We start from the raw sequence: 13,855 nt of genomic DNA on the forward strand, positions 1-13,855 counted from the left end.
ATTCCAAGCCAGTGGGTCTTATCCCGTGAGGTGTCATGGAAGTGGAACCTGCAGAATGTCGCTGCTCGGGCCCCTGGATTCAGCCCCCTTCCTAGGGGGGTCTAACCTCCCACTTTGCTGGAATTGCAGCTACTTTTGTCAGGAAGCCCAGAAAGCCCAGGTGTCTAAGGCTCCTGGGTCTCTGCATGTACCTGAGCAGCTGCTCTGCCAAGGCTCCATGTAGCTCTATGTGTCAGACTGAAGGCCCTGGTGGAGTGGGTTCACGAGGGGATCTCCTGACACAAGGAGATCCTATTCTCCCTGCTATTCTCCATTCTCCATGGGTCAAGTTGTTTCCTTGATTAGTCCCAATGCATGTACCTGGATGTTTCAATGAAGGTACTGTATTTACTCACCCCTTTGATTCCTCTCTGTGAGAGCTACGCACACTACTTGCTTCTAGTCAACCACCTTGGCCACCCCCTGCCCCCAGCAGTCCCGTTTCCCTTTTTTTTAAAGATGGAGTCTCAGGCCGGGCGCGGTGGCTCACACCTGTAATCCCAGCACTTTGGGAGGCCGAGGCGGGCGGATCACAAGGTCAGGAGATCGAGACCATCCTGGCTAACACTGTGAAACCCCGTCTCTACTAAAAATACAAAAAAATTGCTGGGTGTGGTAGTGGGCGCCTGTAGTCCAGCTACGGGGAGACTGAGGCAGGAGAATGGCATGAACCCGGGAGGCGGAGCTTGCAGTGAGCTGAGATCGTACCACTGCACTCCAGCCTGGGTGACAGAGCGAGACTCCGTCTCAAAAAAAAGAAGAAAAAACAACAGCAACAAAGATGGAGTCTCACTCTGTCGCCCAGGCTGGAGTACAATGGTGTTGTCTCAGCTCACTGCAACCTCTGCCTGCCAGATTCAAGCAATTCTGGTGCCTCAGCCTTCCAAGTAGCTGAGATTACAGGCATGGGCCACCACACTGGGCTAATTTTTTGTATTTAGTAGAGACGGGGTTTCACCATCTTGGTCAGGCTGGTCTCGAGCCCCTGACCTCAGGTGATCCTCCCGCCTTGGCCTCCCAAAGCACTGAGGTTACAGGCATGAGCTACTGCCCCTAGACTCTGTTTTCTTATCCTGTTATTAGTCCTGTTGTGTTACTGTGTGCAATACTCGCTGCACATTTTAGCTGACTTTAAATGTGCTGCAACCGTTGAGTTGGATCTGCTATACTCTAAAGAGGAGAGACTCCTCTATTAGGTTGGAATCAGTATTTCCACGGTTTCATTAGTGAGGATTCAGACACCCAGATCCTTTCTCAAAAAGGGAGTTGTATTCACAAATGCCTGTTTTATAGAGATCCACACCCATATTCTAGGAATGCCCTTTTTCCTCGTGCATACAGCTGAGTAATGGGTCTTCTCAACTTTTTTTCTGAGGAATGAAAGAGGAAGGTGTTTGTATTTGTTCTCTGTTGCTACATAAAAATTACCACAAATTTCGTGACTTAAAACAACACCCATTTTTCAGTTTGCAGTTTTGTAAGTCGAAAGTTCAATGCTTTCACAATCAAACAGGAGACAACAGTGGGTCTAGCTGCCCAGGAGGAGTGATCCGGGAAACTAGGTCATTTTACACCAGAGCCATGACCTTGGCTAGCTAACTCTTTAGTGCTACAGCCACTTCAGTCAAGGAAAAGAAAAGGACAGGATTCAGAGTGCTTTTGAAGAGCGTGAGAAAGCAGCTGAATTGGGGTTTTGCTAGGTTTACAGACTTTCCTGAGTGTTTCTGAAACCTAACTTCAGATCAAAATTTCATTTCCTATGACAGGATAGTTGGGACTGTGTTGGATTCATCAGCACACTGAAATTTGTCTAAGTCTCCAAAAAAAAAAACAAAAAACAAAAAAACAAAACCCTCCTGACTCTTTAACTTTTCTTCTGCTGTCTGGACTCCCTTGAGGCTGCTCTTAAACTATTCTCTTTTCCAAGGTACCCTGAAAGAAAATGAATCTCTCAGGGCTTCAAAATGCAAAAGCAGCCAAAATCCTCCCTTTGCTTCCCATTTTTTTCTTTTTACTTTGAGACAGGAGTCTCATTCTGTCACCGAGCCTGGAGTGCAGTGGTGCGATCTTGGCCCACTGCACCTTTACCTCCCGGGTTCAAGTGATTCTCCTGCCTCAGCCTCCCGAGTAGCTGGGACTACAGGTGCATGCCACCATGCACAGCTAATTTTTGTATTTTTAGTAGAGACAGGGTTCACCATGTTGGCCAGGCTGGTCTCAAACTCCTGACCTCAAGTGATCTGCCCACCTTGGCTTCCCAAAGTGCTGGGATTACAGGCATGAGCCACTGAGCCTGGCCCCATTGCTGTTACAACAGACTTACAGTCTTCACTTAGGCTTAAAGGAAGACACCTGAGCAGAATTGGGGTTCGTTTTACTATTCCAGTCTACAAGACAGAATTTGAAGGCTGCCACTCTCTTACTTTCTCTAACATGCTGCGTTTTCACTTTTAAAGAACAGAGGCAGCTAAAGGCAGGTCTGTGTTCTCTCTCGGTTGGAGACATTTTTTACAACCAGTTTCGTTAACCAGTTAGAAAGCCTTCTTTTTTATTTGATATTTAAGATTTATGTGGCTCAGTTGCTTGAATGTAGCAAAGAATCACGTGCATTTAAATAGTATGTGTGGTTCTAAGATGTCAGAAGAGGCCAGATACTGCTACGGCTCTTTGGGATTCAAGATACCAAGCAGTTGCAAGAAGAGGAATGTGTGAATGGGCTCTCCAAGAGAAATAGCAAATGCTCCTATTTCTGCTTCTTTTGGTAATAGTCCCACGTAAAGGATACGGTTGTTAATCTACAACAGGAAAGGGATGCTAAATCTGGTGGAGAGTGAAGAAGATATTACAGTGAGGAAAAAGGAATTAACCTATAAAAACTATGTGGGGAACGGCTTATTACTTTGAGTTGACCTTGAGACTTTTCATCGCCTACTTCTGTGCCACCAGCTGGCTTCACATGGACAATAAACTTCTCCGAAATACTTAGTGTAAAGTTGTTGTTTGTCTTCATTAATTTACCCTGGTGACCCCGGGTGGGACATTACTCCATAGGGGGTAGTACAGTCTCAGGATAACCCTAGCCACCCACTGAATTACCAAGGGCCAAATTGTCACACATAGCTGTTTGCCCACTGCTTCCCTTTTGGCAGCCTTACCTGTGGTTATGGTTGCCCCCCACGTCCCTAGCAAACCCAACTTTGTCTTTCTCACTTTTATCAGTATATTTCTGTTCAGCAGCCAAGCTATCCTGGACCAATGGCACCGTCTAGTCCATATGCCTAACACATGGCAGGCACTTAAAATACATTAACTGAATCCAACACTTCCTCCTTTACTTCCAAATTAACATATTCTCTCAAATGGATGGGACTTATCTCTTTCTTATTCTAGATGCTGTTTATCTGACTCTGTACCAGGACAGCGAAATGACTATTCCTACTTTCAGAGATACTGCCCCACCTAGATATCACCTAGGTGTCACAGATCCTAGGCATTCATTTTTTTAAATCCACCTTGAGAAAAGTTGTACATTAAATTGTTGCTCCTTGGTTCCAAATGGCTTATTTAGGGCCTTTTTGACAAGTAGCTTGTCAAAGCATTTGACTGTTTATTGACAACACAACCTTTCTCTTGCAGGTTGACACCAGAGAAAACACTAAACTTTCAAGTATCTAATCGTTATCCAAGTTCCAGTTGCAGAAAATAATATTTTTGAAGAATTACCTAAAGGATGTGTAGTTCAACCATTCCTCTGAGCCATCAAAATGTTATCTTTGGATCAAGTCAAACCATCAGAGAAAACTGATTTGGCTTTTGCTTGTTGTGGCTGGTGTTTTGACATTAACCTACAGGGAGGGAGATCATTTTTAAGAGACCATAAAAAAATTTTGTTTGGGAGCCTTTTATAGACATGTTGTCAAAGGCTGTCACAAAGTATTTTCTGGAGGATTACGCAAGAGAAGTTTCTCTTCATTCTCAGTTCTAGGAATTTGACTTTATTTCACGTACACTGTGAATAAGGCCTCTTTGTGTTCATTTTAGGAAGCTCAATTTTAAGTTGGTGGCCCATCTTTAACAATGCGTAGGACCTCAAAGTTTTGTATGCTGACCTTATCTCTGGCTTTACTATAATTTGCTACTCTTTGCTACTTTATTGTAATCTGGCTACCCTTTGTTTTTTTCTGTTTGCTCAGATTTCCCTACTTAATTGTTTACTGTAGTATACTGTATATTTTTGGAAGCTGCCACAAATCCTTTGGAGAAGAAGGCAGACATAAATATATTGTGATTTTTATTAATTCAAAGATCTATGTCAATCAATCTCAAAACTATATTATAATCAAATAACATTATACAATAACCAAAGGTGATTATTAAAAAAGAATTCCATTTCTGCTTGCCATTTTTTAAAACTTTGAGGCAAATCCACATATATAGCATACAGCACCACTTACTAAAATTCTGTTTCTTCACCTATCCATTTGTCTCGGTCTCCTCTAGTATCTTTCTCTTCCCACACTTCACAAAGCTCATCCAACAACACTCCATTCCCAACAGCTATTTCCTTCCCCTTCCCTCTCTCTTTGCTGTATTCACTTGTTATGTGACTTCTCTTCATCAAGCAAGATCCCATCAGTTTTTGAAGAAAGGAGAAATGAGAAAATGTGGCTGGCCACTTGAGGACTCCTTTTGCTGGGGGAAGAGAGTAAGGCAAATAACACTCTGAAATAAATAATTTGTCTCATTACACATAAATAATTACTTCATTTTAAAAAATGTATCAGTCACTAAAGCTTTATTAGGCTTTACTTAAGGTGTATCATCCAAGAAAGTCAGTACTTCTGGACACATAAGGGCTGTATTAGTCTGTCTCACACTGCTAATACAGACATACCAGAGACTGGGTAATTTATTAAGAAAAGAGGTTTAATTGACTCACAGTTGCACATGGCTGGGGAGGGCTCACAGTCATGGCAGAAAGCAAATGAGGAGCAAAGTGGCAGGCAAGAGAGAACTTGTGTAGGGGAACCGCCCTTTATAAAACCATCAGATCTTGTGAGACTCATTCACTATCTCTAGAACAGCACGGGAAAGACCTGCCCCCATGATTCAATTACCTCCCACTGGGTCCCTCCCAGGATACATGGGAATCATGGGAGCTACAATTCAAGATGAGATTGGTGGGGATACAGCCCAAGTATCTCCGGGGCCTTGAGTACTTCTGAGGAGAGAGAGGAGGGAAAGAAGAAAAGATGCCATATACTCGAAAGGATGAGCCTATACTGAGAAATAATCTGCCATGTGCAAGAAAACATTCTTGGTATTCCTGCCTTTCAAAATTAGAACAACCTAAGTGTCCACTATTAGAGAAATGATTAGGTAAATTACAATCTATTCAGGAAATGGCATATTGTTCAGCCATGAAGTGTTTATTTTGTTTTGTTTTGTTTTGTTTGAGACAAGGTCTCGCAGCTCTGTTGCCCAGGCTGGAGTACAGTGGTACTATATTGGCTCACTGCAACCTCTGCCTCGTGGGTTCAAGTGATTTTCATGCCTCAGCCTCCCGAGCAGTTGAGATTACAGGTGCTTGCCCCAACACCCGGCTAATTTTTGTATTTTTAGTAGAGATGGGGGTTTCACCATGTTGGTCAGGCTGGTCTCGAACTCCTGACCTCAAGTGATCCACCTCCTTGGCCTCCCAAAGTGCTGGGCCAGCTCGCCCCCCGAAGTGTTTATTTTGAAGAATGTATGGCAGCAATGAAAAAAAGTTTATGTAATAATAAGCAAAAAAAAAAAAAAAGCAAAACAGAAAATCGAATTGTGTTGTAATCTACCTATCAGTTTATGTATCTGTACCAGCATTAGACAGAGGGAAAAGCTAGCAGTGGGGTGGGGGGAGTCAGGTCAAGATAGAATCCTGAGGAACACTGACATTTATGGTATATTCCAGGAAGGCATACCTTCAAAGGAGACAGAAAAGATGAAGCAAAGAAGCCATGAAAAGGAGGGAACTAGGCTGGGCGCGGTGGCTCACACCTGTAATCCCAGCACTTTGGGAGGCCCAGGCGGGCGGACCACGAGGTCAGGAGATCGAGACCACTGTGAAACCCAGTCTCTACGAAAAATACAAAAACAATTAGCCAGGCGCGGTGATGGACGCCTGTAGTCCCAGCTACTCGGAAGGCTGAGGCAGGAGAATGGCGTGAACCCGGGAGGCGGAGCTTGCAGTGAGCCGAGATCGTGCCACTGCACTCCAGCCTGGGCAACAGAGCAAGACTCTGTCTCAAAAAAAAAAAAAAAGAAAAAAAGAAAAGGAGGGAACTGACAGCATGACATTATAGAAGCTGAGAGAAGATGGCACATTCAAGGGGTTTGGCACTTAATGTCCATTACCACATTTAGTCCTCACAAAAGGCTTGGGTGAAAGATCCCGTTATACCCATTTTGCTGTAAGCAAAGTAGATTTCAAGAGGCTGAGCAAGTTGGACAATATCCCAGAGTAAGGGAGAGATGGGATGTGAGCCAAGGTCTGCCTCTAGGTATAAACCAATAAGTATCTGAGGCAAGTCTCAATCCATTTATTAGGTTGGTGCAAAAGTAATTGCAGTTTTTGCCATTATAAGTAATGGAAAGTTTACTTTGCCAAGGTTAAGGACACACCTGTGACACAGACTCAGGAGTTCCTGAAGACGCGTGCCCAAGATGGTTGAGGTACAGCTTCCTTTTATACACTTTAGGGAGATATAACACATCAATCAATTGAACCATTTACATTGGTTCAATCTGGAAGAGTTGGAAAACTCAAAGAGTGGGGTGCTTCTAGTTCATAGGAAGATTTAAACATATTCTGATTGGCAATTGGTTGAAAGACTTATTATCAGTAGAAAGAAATGGCTGGGTTACAATAGGGGTTGTGGAGACCTAGGTTTTATACCTCCAAATAGCAGGCTTTAGAGAAAATAGACTGTAAATGTTTCTTATCAGACTTAAAGTCTGTGTTGATGTTACTGCTGGAAGGGTATAATGAGGCATGTCCAACCCCTACTACCCATCATGGCCTCAACCAGTTAAATTTTAGGGTGCCCTGGCAAAGGAAGGAGACCATTCATGTGGTGAGGAGGGCCTTCAACTTTTTTTTTTGGTTTACATTCGCAAAGCATGTGCTCTTTGCTTTATACTAGGCTGCCTCCCTGCCATGTTAGAAAGATCTTCTGAATTTATATGAGGTCATGGTTTAGGTGGGATTAGTCAGTTGTATTTTCTCATCAATACATGTATTTTTATTTTTATTTTTTTTTGAGATGGAGTTTCAGTCTTGTTGCCCAGGCTGGAGTGCCATGGTGCAATCTTGGCTCACTGCAGCCTCCGCCTCCTGGGTTCAAACGATTCTCCTGCCCCAGCCTCCTGAGTAGTTGGGATTATAGGTGCCTGCCATCATGTCTGGCTAATTTTGTTTTTTAATTATTTTTAGTAGAAACACGGTTTCGCCATATTGGCCAGGCTGGTCTTGAACTCCTGACCTCAGGTGATCTGCCCGTCTTGGCCTCCCAAAGTGCTGGGATTCCAAGTGTGAGCCACTGTGCCTGGCCAATACATGTATTTTCCATTCAATACATATGGGGGTTCATTCTCTCACCCCTTATCAGAACAGAGGTCAGGGAGGAGGGGAATGGACCTGCAGGGTGATGGATTAGTATGGGGATTGCAAACTCCATTCCCTACAGGGCAGTTAGGGTAAAAGGGGAAGTAAAATTAGAGCAGGCACATACTGTCAGCAGGGGCGGGAATGTAGGAATGTGGCCCACTGTTTTCAGCTATCCCAATTTGTTTAGGGGAGCCCAAAATCTGGATTTTATCTTTCTTTGCAAAATTGTTAATTTTTTATGTTGGGAACTAACTAAAAACTTTTTTTTTTTTTTTGAGATGGAGTTTCACTCTTGTCACCCAAGCTGGAGTGCAATGGCGCGATCTTGGCTCACTGCAACCTCCGCCTCCCAGGTTCAAGTGATTCTTGTGCCTCAGCCTCCCGAGTATCTGAGATTACAGGCCTGAGCCACCATGCCCAGCTAATTTTTTTATTTTTAGTAGAGACTGGGTTTTGCCATGTTAGCCAGGCTGGTCTCAAACTCCTGACCTTAGGTGATCCACCCACCTCGGTCTCTCAAAGTGCTGGGATTACAGGTGGGAGCCACCATACCTGGCCCTAACTAAAAACATTTTTAAACACTGTGCAGACTAAATAAATCTGTGGAGTCCATAGGGTCCAGTTTTAGACCCCTGGTTGAGCTCTCCAATGACAGAGTTTGTCTTCAGGGAAGCTTACCCTCAGTGGTGCTGATTCTATGGAAAGTCAATACTCAGGCTAAGAGGAAATCCCTCCGGGCTGCAGCTAGGAAAAGGAGCAGGCCTTGGATGGGGCACTTCTCTTTCCATCTTCCTTCCCCAGCTAGTCTCATTGGGCCCATCAGTCAACTTTCCATGATGAATGTTTTGTTGGGTTCTGTTCCATGGAGTTAAAGGAGCATGGAGTGTCTCTCATCACAGCCCCTTTTCTAGGAAAATAAATGGCCAACTCCCTGGAGTTGAGGATTTTTTTATGCAATGACTTTCCTCCACAAGATTTCTTGCAGCAGCTTTGTGAGAGATTTGTAGTAAGTAGTGTTCAGGCTGTAGGTCTTAAATCTTCAATGCCACAGTCATAACTCTCCAGGAAGGAAATGATAGAAGATCACAGTAGCTAATATTGCATTATGATGATACTGCCTTCCCAGAAATGATTGCAGTCTTGCTGCTGCTGTCTTACTTAGGAAACAGGAGCTCTTCAAATGTGCTTGAGATGTCTGTCCTGGTGGTGCTTTGCACGATCCATGAGAAGCTACAGACTAGGGGAAGAGAGCAAACATTTATGAGCACCGACCATACCTTTTTCACATATGCGGAGACTGAGGCTCAAAGAAATTAAATTATTTTCCCAGGATCTCTAGCTATAAAACCTCTGATTCGAAAGCAGATCTTGTCTACTATGCCACCTGTAACATGTTTTAATTTTAGATATCTTAGAAGAATATTAATGAGTCAAAGTTGATAGGAGTGAATGGTAAAATATTTTTATTATTTTAGGTTTAACCTCAATCTCTTTCACTTTTATACTTAGTCTACAGTATACAATAAATAGCTTAAATGATACCATGATGAAACAATCAGACAAACCCAGGCTATGAAAAAAAGACAATTGTCCTGCTCTCTACAAAAGTCAATGTTATAGGGGGAAAAAAAAAGTCAGGGAACTGTTTTCTCTTAAAAGAGATTGAAGAGACAACTGAATGTAATGCATGAACCTTAATTGGATCCTTGCTCCAAGGGTGCCAACTGTATAAATCATTTTGTGGGCCAGGCACAGTGGTTCACACCCATAATCCCAACACTCTGGGAGTCTGAGGTGGGCAGATCACCTGAGGTCAGGAGTTCCAGACCAGCCTGGCCAACATGGTGAAACTCTGTCTCTACTAAAAGTACAAAAATTAGACTGGCCTGGTGGGGGGTGCCTGTAATCCCAGCTACTCAGGAGACTGAGACTGGAGAATTGCTTGAACCCAGGAGGCAGATGTTGCACTGAGCAGAGATCGCACCATTGCACTCCAGCCTGGGCAGGCGACAAGAGCGAAACTCCATCTCAAAAAAAAAAAGAACCAAGATCATTTTGGAAACAACTGAGGAAATGTGAATATGAACTGGATGTTAGGTGATATTTGGGAATTATTATTTGTTGTTTTAAGTTATGACAATAGTATTGTGGTTATTCAGGAAAACAGTTTTATTGTTAGGTGCTAAAGTATTTAGGAGTGAAATATCATGATGTCTGCTGTTTAATTGCAAATGATTGAGAAAAAACTATGCGTGTGTATATATGTAAAACCTGGCAAAATGTTATTCATTGCTGAATCTAGGTGGTTAGTATGTATATGTTCATTATCCTCTTCTTTCAACTTTTCTGTGTGTTTAAAATTTTTCATAGTAAAAAGTGAAAATGTACAAATAAATATTTAATTAGATTAAACTGCTTTAGAATGATAGGGAGGAAGATACACTGAATAGGGTAGCTGCATTTTGAAATTCCTGCAGAAGATCAAAACTACAGAATAGCTGAAAATATGTCTTCATTACAGTAAATGTAAAAAATACTTTATAAGGATAGGCACATATTATTACAGCCATATAAAGGCACATTTGCAGGTGGACAAGCACTAGAAATACATCAGTTTAGTGGAAACAGAGGTGATCTTTTTTTCAAAATTACTCTTGTTTTATCATCTTTTCCCTTAATAGAATCATCAAAGAGCATGTTCATTGATCAAGGCATTAAAAGATCATAACTCTTTTGCTATGTGGTGGAGTTACAGCTAAATATCTTTCTTTAATTTTAATTTTTTAATTTAATTAATTTATTTTGTTTTTTGAGATAGGGTCTTGCTCTGTCACCCAGGCTGGAGTGCAGTGGCCAATTTCAGCTCACTGCAACCTCCGTCTCCTGGATTCAAGCGATTCTCCTGCCTCAGCCTCCTGAGTAGCTGGAATTACAGGCACCGCCACCATGCCCAGTTAATTTTTGTATTTTCAGTAGAGACAGGGTTTCACCATGTTGGCCAGGCTGGTCTGGAACTCCTGACCTCAGGTGATCTGCCCGCCTCTGCCTCCCAAAGTGCTGGGATTACAGGTGTGAGCCACTGCACCCAGGCCTAAACATCTTTCTTTTAAAAGTCATCCTTGGCTGAGTGCAGTGGCTCATGCCTGTAATCCCAGCACTTCAGGAGACCGAGGCACACAGATCACGTGAGGTCACGAGTTTGAGACCAGCCTGGCCAACATGGTGAAACCCCATCTCTACTAAAAATACAAAAATTAGCTGGGCATGGTGGCAGGCACCTGTAATCCCAGCTACTCGAGAGGCTGAGGCAGGAGAATCACTTGAACCGGGAGGTAGAGGTTGTAGTGAGCCAAGATCGTGCCACTACACTCCAGCCTGGGAGGTAGTACAAGACTGTCTCAAAGAAAAAAAAAAAAAAAGCCATCCTTGAAGCCCACAGTAAGGAAATATTCTGTATCTTTATAATCAGTAAATGCATTGAATGTATTGCTTTACTAAAAACAAATTAGTGTAAGAACTTCAGCTCTATGAATCTAGTGTGGTTAACAAGATCTGGGGAAAATAACAGTAATTTAAAAAATTAATTACAGTTACAAATAAAAGAGACTCAGAAAGTTAGTTCAGTTTATGAATGATCAAATAGTTTCAACTGATTATAAAGAACAATTGCCTAAAATAGCTCCAGAAACACAGGCCAGCCACCTGGTTTTGTGAATAAAATTTTATGGCGTTCTCATATTTACATGTTGTTTATGGTTGCTTTCATGATACAATGGCAGGGTTGCGCAGTTTTAATAGAGACCATGTGGCACACAAAGCCTACAATATTAATATCTGCTTCTTAAAGAAAAAGTCTGGCCAGGCGTGGTGGCTCACGCCTGTAATCCCAGCACTTTAGGAGGCTGAGGTGGGCGGATCACCTGAGGTTAGGAGTTGGAGACCAGCCTGACTAACGTGGAGAAACCCTGTTTCTACTAAAAATACAAAGTTAGCCAGGCATGGTGGCACATGCCTGTAATCCCAGCTACTCGGGGGAGGCTGCAGCAGGAGAATCGCTTGAATCCAGGAGGCAGAGGTTGCAGTGAGCCAAGATTGGGCCATTGTAGTCCAGCCTGGGCAATAAGAGCGAAACTCCATCTCAAAAAAAAAAAAAAGAAAAAGTTTGTTGACTTCTGGTCTAAAGGTATATATAGGCGTGTACATAAAAAAGGATCAAAAGAGAATATTTTAAAAAAAGTTGATTTATTATGGTGGAGAGATTATATATGATTTCTTTTCAAATTTTAAATTTTACATTATTACAGTGGGATTTGTTAAATATTTTTAAGAAAAAATAATTGAGAGTTTTTACTGTTTTCACAATGCATAGAATGATGGAGAAACAAATAGCAAATATGTACTATAGAGTTGTTAAATCCTGACTTGGAAATTCTAATACTCAGAATTGAACCAGACAAAATAATCAGAAATGCAGGGGGGATTACAAAGGTGGTTCTCATGGGATTGTTCATAATAACAAAAATGGAAATAACAGGGTAACCATTACCCAAATAATGGTATATCTCTATATGATGGAATATTACACAACCATAAAAAATACTTAGAAAAAGCATTTCTTACTTTTGTAATCAGAAAAAAATAAGATGTTTAAAGGATGCAGTACTACTCACTGACATGGAAAACATTAATAATAGTGATACTGAAGTAAAATAAATTATAGAACATTTCCAAATACTTATTTATAAGTGTTATCTACATGCACTTACAAATACACAGAAAAATATGTCTGGAAGGATATTAAACTATACCATCAACAGTGGTTTAGGAAGTAATATTTGGGTGTACTTTTCCTTTCTCTCTAATACAATTATATTCAGTGGGTTTTGTTTTGTTTTTTTTTTTTTACAGCAAGCATGTAAACCAAGAGAAGAAACATATGCACATTTTTTTCTCTAATGGTTATTAAAAGCTATTAAATAATTCAATAAAATGCATATGAAAAGCTGAATGCAAAATTACAGAAGGAATATAACCTCAACTTAAGGAAGAAGACATGCCCAGGAAAAGGATCTAGAAAATGTCAAAGCATTTTATTGCCTCTGGGTGATGACATCATGCATGATTCTTGCCTTATCTTAATGAACATATATTACTTGGATAATCAGGAAAATTTTAAAGTACAAATTTGTTAAAATAACTTTTAAAAAGAAAAGAATATTGTTACAGGCTTTACCAATCCATATTGCTCTCTTGAATCCCTTTATATCTGTCTCCGTTTCTCTCTGTCTCTCTCTCTGTCACACACAACCACACACGCACAGTTTGTTCATGGCAAAACAGTGACTTCTATTTTTTTTGGGGTGGGGACAGAGTCTTGCTCTGTCGCCTAGGCTGGAGTGCAGTGGCATGATCTTGGCTCACTGCAACCTCCACCTTCTGGGTTCAAGCCATTCTCCTGGCTCAGCCTCTCAGAGAGCTGGGACTACAGGCACGTGCCACCATGCCCGGCTAATTTTTTTGTATTTTTAGTAGAGATGGGGTTTCACCATGCTGGCCAGGCTGGTCTCCAACTCCTGACCTAAAGTGATCCACCCGCCTCAGCCTCCCAAAGTGCTGGGATTACAGACATGAGCCACTAGGCCTGGCCAACAGTGACTTCTATCAAACAAATTTTCCATTTCTGTTTCAAATGTCCTGGCCTCCTTCCTTCACAACTCACCAAAATCCCACATGTCATCTGAACTCCACACATAAGAGGGAAAAGAGGAAGAAGAAGACAAAAGCACTCAGGGATATATTACCTGCAAGGCTCCTCAAATTATGGAAATAATAAAATACACAAGTCCTTACAATGGCCTACAAGGCACGCACGTGCACACACACACCTCTCTAACCTCATCTCTCACCACTCTCTCCATAACTCTTATATTTCCTTCAGTTCCCAACTCAAATATCATCTTATCTAGGAGACCTAACTTTAGCTTTCACCAACTTCACCAACTTGGTTTTGAAACCAAGTTTGACTATATTTGACTATACCTTGAGGTTTAGTCTAAAAGTGCTTTATTAAATTGGAATGAAATCATCAGAAAAAAAAGATCATGTGGTAGTTAGCTTCCAAGATGGCCCCCTGATATTCACACCCTTGGATAGTCCCCTCCCACACTAAAT

General features: G+C 41.8%; 1 long non-coding RNA gene across 1 annotated transcript in view; it reads right to left on the bottom strand.

The window, feature by feature from the left end:
- Window positions 1–4,428: 4,428 nt before the first annotated feature.
- Window positions 4,429–13,855, bottom strand: part of LOC129524547 (uncharacterized) — a 51,039-nt gene continuing 41,612 nt past the window's right edge. Inside the window, exon 3 of the long non-coding RNA XR_010130313.1 lies at window positions 4,429–8,921. This is a non-coding gene — a long non-coding RNA (uncharacterized lncRNA). The remainder of the gene's footprint in view (window positions 8,922–13,855) is intronic.

The sequence above is a fragment of the Gorilla gorilla genome, chromosome 13 (assembly GCF_029281585.2).
Source record: "Gorilla gorilla gorilla isolate KB3781 chromosome 13, NHGRI_mGorGor1-v2.1_pri, whole genome shotgun sequence".
NCBI classification, from domain to species: Eukaryota; Metazoa; Chordata; class Mammalia; order Primates; family Hominidae; genus Gorilla; species Gorilla gorilla.